The sequence below is a fragment of the Euprymna scolopes genome, chromosome 27, assembly GCF_053919585.1.
Source record: "Euprymna scolopes isolate OS-2025 chromosome 27, ASM5391958v1, whole genome shotgun sequence".
Classification (NCBI taxonomy): Eukaryota; Metazoa; Mollusca; class Cephalopoda; order Sepiida; family Sepiolidae; genus Euprymna; species Euprymna scolopes.
The window spans coordinates 101,375,147-101,384,916 of NC_136508.1; positions in this window are offsets into that span (position 1 = coordinate 101,375,147).

Genomic DNA, 9,770 nt, shown 5'->3' on the forward strand with positions numbered 1-9,770 from the left:
TCTGTTGGGGAATGTTTAGTGCAGGGTGTCACGATTAATACCAGTCGAACGATTCGAACCCACCAACACGAGACATCTCTGGCTCGATTACCGAAGATCTCATCAATTCGGCTACCATTAACCGCGTGAAATAACGTTGAATTTAAACATTTTAATTTTAAATGTTCTTTTACGTCAGTCAGACCGTGATCTAATCGTTATACGATGATCTATGCATAGATTTTTGTACTTTATTATAATATATATATATATATATATATATATATATTAATAAAAACAAACATCTATATTTACCATTCCATGATGCTTACTATCTTACTATTTACGTCTTTAATTCATTTATCCTTCACGATTCTTTACAGTATCTGTTTCGTACCAAAAAATGATTCACGTAATTATATATATATATATATATATATATATATATATATATATATATATATATATAATTACGTGAATACTTTTTTTTGGTACGAAACAGATATATATATATATATATATATATATATATATATATATATATCAATCAGTGGATCTATTTTGCCATTAACTCATCAGAAAAAAACAGCACTAACCAAACAATCAACCAAAGGAAGTAAAATGCGTTTGCATATGATTGTAAAATCCGAAAATCAAACAACGATTGACTCATAGTCTCCTCACATCATCCCATTTTAAATTCAATTTATTTCCTTTTAGGGGTATTGATTGTTGTTATTATCATGAGGAATTAACGGCAAAATAGATCCTCTGATTGATATAATAATTAAGTAATTGATTAGTGCTACGAATAAGATACTGCCATAAGTATATTTTACGATAGTCAACATCATTACATTTGGAATAGAGACTTTTATCCTTGATTTTTTATATTCTCTGTAATTACAGTGAACGTTTTGAAATAAGATTGTTATATATAAAAACGAAAATATAAATACTTTCCTCGTCATCGGCATGGTCCATCTTATTTATAAACTCAATTGAGTGGCTGCTTTAGTTGGGACTTAAAGACGTATACAAGAACGACGTTTAACGCAGAGATTAGAGCATAATACATTCGCTTAAAATTTTAAGCTCAAAATTCAACTGTTTAATGGGTGTAATTATAATTATATAATCAGTTGAATTAACGTTAAATGTACAAAATTCAGTTGTCATGGTTCAATTAGGTTTTTAAAAAGTTAATTTCGAAAGCATCTGTGTCGTATAAAACAGTCTCTATTTGAGTTTACCGGCTGGGCCTTTCTGCTTGTGTGGTAAAAAAAAAGTTTCAAATGGGGCCTTTCTGTTTGTTTGGTAAAAAAAAAGTTTTAAATTGGGCCTTTCTGCTTGTGTGTTAAAAAAAAGTCTTTAATTGGGCCTTTCTGCTTGTGTTGTAAAAAAACGTTTCAAATTGGGCCATTCTGCTTGTGTGGTAAAAAAACAGTTTAAATTGGGCCTTTCTGCTTGTGTGGTAAAAAAAACGTTTTAAATTGGGCCTTTCTGCTTGTGTGGTAAAAAAAAACGTTTTAAATTGGGCCTTTCTGCTTGGCTGATAAGAAAAAACGTTTTAAATTGGACCTTTCTGCTTGTCTGGTAAAAATAAGTTTTAAATTGGGACTTTCTGCTTGTGTGTAAAAAAACGTTTTAAATTGGGCCTTTCTTCTCGTCTGGTAAAAAAACACGTTTTAAATTGGGCATTTCTGCTTGTGTGGTAAAAAAAAACTTTTTAAATTGGGCCTTTCTTCCTGTGTGTTAAAAAAAAACGTTTTAAATTGGGCTGTTTCTGCTTGTGAGGTAAAAAAACACGTTTTAAATTGGGCCTTTTCTGCTTGGCTGGTAAGAAAAAACGTTTTAAATTGGACCTTTCTGCTTGTGTGGTAAAAATAAGTTTTAAATTGGGCCTTTCTGCTTGTGTGTAAAAAAACGTTTTAAATTGGGCCTTTCTTCTCGTGTGGTAAAAAACACGTTTTAAATTGGGCCTTTTCTGCTTGTGTGGTAAAAAAAAAACTTTTTAAATTGGGCCTTTCTTCCTGTGTGTTAAAAAAACGTTTTAAATTGGGCTTTTCTGCTTGTGTGGTAAAAAAAAAACCGTTTAAAATTAGGCCTTTCTTTTTCTGTGGTAAAAAAGGCATTTAAAATAGGGCCTTTCTGCTTGTGTGGTAAAACCCCGTTTTAAATTGGGTCTTTCTGCTTGTGTGGTAAGAAAAAACGTTTTAAATTGGGCCTTTCTGCTTGTGTGGTAAAACACCCGTTTTAAATTGGGCCTTTCTTCTTTTGTGGAAAATAAAAACATTTAAAATAGGGCCTTTCTGCTTGTGTGGTAAAAACCCGTTTAAAATTGGGTCTTTCTGCTTGTGTGGTAAGAAAAAACGTTTTAAATTGGGCCTTTCTGCTTGTGTGGTAAAAAAAAAATAATTTGGGCCATTCTGCTTGTGTGTAAAAATAAACGTTTTAAATTGGGCCTTTCTTCTTGTGTGGTAAAAACACCCGTTTTAAATTGGGCTTTTCTGCTTGTGTGGTAAAAAAAAAACTTTTTACATTAGGCCTTTCTGCTTGTGTGGTAAAAAACGCGTTTTAAATTGGGCCTTTCTGCTTGTGTGGTAAAAAAAAAAGTTTTAAATTGGGCCTTTCTGCTTGTGTGTTAAAAAAAACGTTTTAAATTGGGCCTTTCTGCTTGTGTTGTAAAAAAAGTTTTAAATTGGGCCTTTCTGCTTGTGTGATAAAACAACGTTTTAAATTTACATTCACTTGTGATATTAGAGTGCATAAAATTGGTTAATTTTTTTGTAATCGAAATTCTTTAAGAAGGGGAATGTTGTGAATTACGATTGCGATATATATCAGATAAATTCTAATACAAATCTTAATAAAAACACAGACACATCGAACATCTTCGTAATTAAAAAAAAACAATTAGCCTGATATTTTCCCAGTGAATAAGGGCCGAACTCACACCCGTACACACATATTTCCTTTTATATAATAGTATGTGTGAATCGCCTTGCATTTAAACAATACACGCCCCATGTATACATCATTTAATAAAAGGAACAGCTTCAATCTAATATTCTCGTCAACAACACAAAAATTATACAACGTTAAAATAATATCCAAAAATTTAAAATTCTTGAAGCGGCATACATTCGAACCCAGCACCCTGATATAAATAATATTGCATTCGGGAACGCAGAAATATGTTTTTTATTTATTCATTTATTTATTTTTTATTCAATCTTCACCCCAAACAAGGCACAGTGCCACTTTGCAGCAGGGGGCTACTATTAGGGACTTAATTAGCGGAGTCATTATGAAGGGAGAATAGTAGAAAGATGTTTGTTTACATTACACTTGAACTTCTGCATATCATTGCAGTTGGGAAAGCAGAATCCCGGAAGGGAGTTCCAAAGACCCGCAGTTCTGGGGAAGAAACTATTGGAGTAAAAGGCTTTCTTGCACCTACGGATCTCTACTGTAAAGGAATGAGACTTAGTAGCTTGTCGGGTTTGTCGGGGGTAGTAACGTCGGACAGGTACAAGTGTTTGCAGTTCGTCAGAGCATTCACCATTAATGTATTTGTAGAACAGGCAGAGGGATGCAAAATCTCGTCGATAGGACAGAGGCTGAAGCCTAGATGACAGTTCAGGACCTATCAGGTTGGCAACACTCTTTTGAACCCTGTCCAGGAGCGAGAGACATACAGCAGATGCACCAGCCCAGATGTGACAACAGTACTCAATACATGGGCGAATGGTTGCCTTATAGAGGTATAGGATATGTGAAAATGTCTTGCGTAGCGTGTAATGAACGGACTTTGAAAAAAGTGCTCACGAACTTGCTTTCTTTAATACTCGAATTTTTAATCGATTTCTCATCGAATTCGGATATATTTAACTTACCAACACATAACGCGGTTTTACTTTTCCATTTTTCATTTCTATTAACCCTCCTTCTCACTTTTACTTCCCCAAAACCATAAGATGATTCTTGGGCGAATCAAAAACGCTCGTGACAGTAAAAATTATGAAATCTTTATAAATATTTTTTATTTTGACATAAAAAAATTATATTATAAAAACGTTTAAAAATCGATAAAGAATTTAAAAAAAGAATCGTAAATCAAAGATTCGCTGTTGCATTTAATGTTTGCTTGAATAAAGAAATGCCTCCCAACTATACAAATATATACATATATGGATTATATATATATATATATATATATATATATATATATATATATATATATATATATATATAAATATATATATAAATATATATATATATATATATATATATATATAATCCATGAGACACTTTCTAGTGTTCTTTAAAATAAGATAAAGGCGATAAAAGTGCATTTTAATCATTTTAATACTAGCAGGATTGGGGATCCGGCCTTAGCCGGTAGTGAAATACGCTTATATATTTATTTTAATTATGGCAGATCTCGCATTTATTATTATGAGGTCAATTGTAGATTACATGTAATATTATACCAAATATTAGCGGGCATTTAAAAAATGACTTTGCATCTACCAACTTAAATGTGGAAGCTAAATATTTAGCACTCCACCCGCGTTCTTCAATGATTAAGCTATCAACGCCTAGATAAAAGTTGAAATTCCACTATCCTAAGAAAAAAATGAATTTGTGGATGTGCAAAAACAATATCTTAGCAATTTGAATATAAGCATATTCAGTTCAATGTTTTAAATGAAAAGTAATTTTTAATTATATGATAATAATAATAACACTAATAATAATAATATTAATAATAATAATCATAATAATAATTCTAATAATAATAATAATTATAATAACAATAATAATAAAAATAACATTAATACTATTAATAATACTCATAATAATAATAATGGAAATTATAATAATAATCACAAAAATAATAATTAGAATAATAATTAAAATAATGATATTAATAATAATTATCATAATAACAATAATAACAATAATAATAATACTCATAATAATAATAATAATAATTATAATAAAAATAAAAAATAATAATAATCACAATTATAATAATAATTATAACAATAATAATTATAATAATAATTATAATAATAATTATAATAATAATTAAAATCATTATAATAATAATAACATTAATAATAAAAATATGTATCATAATTATAATTATAATAATATAAAATAATAAGAATAATAATAATTAAGAATAATAACTATAATAATAATAATTATAATAATAATAATAATAATAACAATAATAATATTTATAATAATAATTATAATAATAATTATAATAATAATAATTACAATAATAATAAATTAATAATAATGTTAATAATAGTTAAAATGATAATAATTTTAATAATAATTTTAATAATTATTATAATAGTTATAATTATAATTATTATTATTATTATAAATATAATAATAATTATAAAAATAGCAATTTTAATAATAAAAAATACAATAATAATTATAAATATAATAATTATAATAATAATAATTAAAACAATAGACTTATCAATAATTATAATTATTCCAATAATAATAATAATAATAATAATAATAATAATAATAATAATAATAATAATAATAATAATAATAATAATAACGTAAATTCCACAGTGAACTCTTTCATATGTAATATGTTGATGTTGGCATATTTGTGGATGTTCAGCATAAATGGAGGCCCACAGATATTATTGTAGCTCCTTTGTTAAAACTGCAAAAGTATATATCTTTGCTAGCAGGGACGCCCAGCATAGCCTGGTCGTAAAATATGCTTAAATATGATGTGTTCATTTATGCAGATGTCGTATATATTACTATAAGGGTCATTTTTCGATCCATTCTGATATATTATGTGATTTCAAAAATAAAATCTATATCCATATGGCATCAGCTTGAATCGAAACCGAAACAAAAACTCATGGAGAAAAAAAGAATGTATCTATATATAATTGAGTATTTTCTGCTATAATCGAAACCGACAGCGAAAGTCATGAAGAATTATTGGTAAAATTATTTATTACAAGAACTTGGAAGGCATAACAATTAAACGACGGACACTCGAACGAAAAAAAAATATGATACAGAAAATAAAATACAGACTATCGTATATATATATATATATATATATATATATATATATATATATATATATATATATATATATATATATATATATTTAACTATGGTAATTATGCAGAGAGTGATTCAGACGTAACTCAGCGCACGCGCACTGGTCCGCCAGGCTTCCCTCGGAACATGACATCAACAGCCGGAGTAAGCCAAGCGTCGCTGAAGAAAATTAAGCTGTCTGCCGTAACATCAATGACATCGTAGCACGATGGTTTTCAACGCGCTAATTGAAAATTCAAAGCGGCAGACGACAATTTGGAAGAGGAAGAAAATAAAACAAATTGGTAAAAAAAGCAGAAAAGAAAGCTCACCATTTCGTACTTTCACCTCAGAAAAAAACAATGAAGTTTACAGCCTTAAGTGAGCAGCTGAAAACACCAGCCGGAGTCTTCGATTTTTCAAGAACAAAAGTACTGTCATGGGAGAAATCTTTTGCACAAAGTGGACACAGGTTCAATCTTATTATAAGAGGAAAGGTAAGCGATTGCTATGCCTGAACGTGTCAGGCAACAAAATGCTGAACCTTTATATCATTCGGACTGGTAACGTTTTTGGCCAGTCTACGCTGACAATTGCGACTATAATTCAAAGCATCCACTTGTGGGTGTTCGAGCGAGAAACACTAAAAGACCACAAGCGGGAATGCGGAATACGATCGACGCACACACACGATTAAGGAACCAACGGTATGAGGAAACAACAAGAATATCTGTCGTTATATGAACAAGAACTATACGTCCAGTTTTCTGTAAAATTTTCCAGTTCTCCGGTTTTCCTTGATACAAAAAAATGAATAAATATGTTAAAAAGTAACACCAATGAAAAAAAACAAAAATAAAAAAAATAGAAAAATTCATGAAAAAACAAATCCCCAAAAAGTCCTTGAAAATGTTAATTTGACTTACCTCTAAACCTTTTCTCGAACAAAAAAATCGTTAACATTATTTTTTTAATATATATATATATATATATATATATATATATATATATATATATATATATATATATATATATAGTAAGTTATAAAATATATATGGCAATTAAGCTACACTGAATATTCTGCCTTTCATCCGATTATAGAGTTCGGCAGGCTTATGCGCGAATTCTGTGCTTGCTTCTTGTTTTTATATATGTTGAGGATTGCTAGTTGGCCAATCAGCTTTCTAGTATCCACCGCACCCCTTCCTATCAGCCAATTGGCATGCATTTTATCAAAAAAAAGGATCTGTTTTAGAACTAGTTTAGTGGTTTTAGGTTGACGTTCTCCTTTTCTTTTTTTGATACATATAAATATACATATGTGTACAGACATACATGCACATATATATACATTACTATATATATATATATATATATACATATATGTGTGTGATCGTTTATGTATATTCATGTTTATTTAATTTATGTATTTTTTGTTTTCTATTTTTATTGTTAGTTGTAAAGCTATTTAGTATCGCTATCCTAGAGTAAGTTTTATTTTGTGAACACAGTTGTTTGCTATTTCCCCCCTAAAGTTTAATAGACTTTGAGGTTCTTTAAAGTACAAGATAGAACATTTTTCATGGAGGCATAATTTACATGGGTCGTCTAAATGTCTGCATGTGGTAGCTTGTCTCATTTTCCATTCGACTACCGGCGAATGTCCGCTTTCTTTGAGTTCCCAGTATTTATTCGCTAGTGTTGTTTTTATACGGTGTTTTTTTTTTATTTTTGAATGTGCTTTTGTGGTCATAGTATCGGGTTTTGAACTCTAAGGAAGTCATGCCTATGTAATATTTCTTGTTATTCGGGCTTTCTTTCGCAAATATTGTTGCTTGATAAACTACACTTTTTGTAAGACATTTATTTTGGACTGTGCAAAGTGTGCGGTGTCTGCAATTGCATTTATCTTGTTCGTTATTAATATTTTTATTTATGGTATGGTTGTTCGTGTCCGGGGTTGGTTTGTTATTATTATTATTATTATTATTATTATTATTATTATTATTATTATTATTATTATTATTATTATTGTTATTATTATTATTATTATTATTATTATTATTTCTGCTAGTGTTGGTTTTATTTCTGTCATGGTGTCTACCTTTTTATTGTTTATTTTGTTGTTGTTTACATTGGTTTCATTTAGTATGTTGTTATTATGTGCCTTAATTATCATCTCTAAATTGTCGTAACAACTGTAACATAACTTCAAGGTGTTTTATTGAAGATTTTGTGTAAGGGGTTGGTTGCGGGAAACCAACCCCGAACAAGAACAACCATACCATAAATAAAAATACTAATAACGAACAAGATAAATGCAATTGTAGGCACCGCACGTTTTGCCCAGTCCAAAATAAATGTCTAACAAAAAGTGTAGTCTATCAAGCTACAATATTTGCGAAATAAAACCTGAATAACAAGAAATATTTCATAGGCATGACTTCCTTAGATTTAAAAACCCAATACTATGACCACAAAAGCACATTCAAAAATAAAAAAAACACCGTATAAAAACAACACTAGCGAATAAATACTGGGAACTCAAAGAAAGCGGACATTCGCCGGTAGTCGAATGGGAAATAATGAGACAAGCTACCACATGCAGACATTTAGACGACCCATGTAAATTATGCCTCCATGAAAAATGTTCTATCTTGTACTTAAAAGAACCTCAAAATCAATTAAACTGTAGGCGGGAAATAGCAAACAACTGTGTTCACAAAATAAAACTTACTCTAGGATAGCGATACAAAATAGCTTTAAAACTAACAATAACGATAGAAAACAAACAAATAAATAAATTAAATAAACATGAATATACATAAACGATCACACACATATATGTATATGTATATATATATGTATATATATGTGCATGTATGTGTGTACACATAGGTATATTTATATGTATAAAAAAAGGAGAACGTCCACCTAAAACAACTAACCTAGTTCTAAAACAGATCCTTTGTTTGATAAAATGCATTTCCATTGGCTCATAGCAAGGGGCGCGGTTGATACTAGAAAGCTGATTGGCCAACTTGAAATCCTCAACATATATAAAAACAAGAAGCAACCACAAACTTCGCGCATGAGCCTAACGAATCCTATAGTTGGATGAAACGCAGAATATTCAGCGTAGCTTAATCGCGATATATATTTTATAAATTAATAACTAGCTATACCTACGTATTGAGCACTTTTGAAGTAAATAATTAAAGTTTACGCATAAATCTATACTTTCGTATATTAAATTTATGTGAATAAATGAAATAGTTATATATATATATATATATATATATATATATATATATATATATATATAAATAGTTTTTATTGTTGTTTTTTCAAGCGATACATACGGGTAATATTGGCTCTGTCTCGAAGCTCATTTGTTTATTTACTTAGAAAGTCGCCCATTTTTATTGGTTTGGACGTCTATAACATTTTTATTTATTTATAATTTTTTTAAAACAGTAATACACACGCACACACACACACACACACACACACACACACATATATATATATATATATATATATATATATATATATATATATATATATATATATATAAAAGAAAAAAATGGTTTAACATTTCTCTTTACAGGAAATAGAACTTAAAATTTAAGGTAATTTTCTTTTCTTGTTATGCTTTCGACTTAATTTCGGCTTACTCTGGC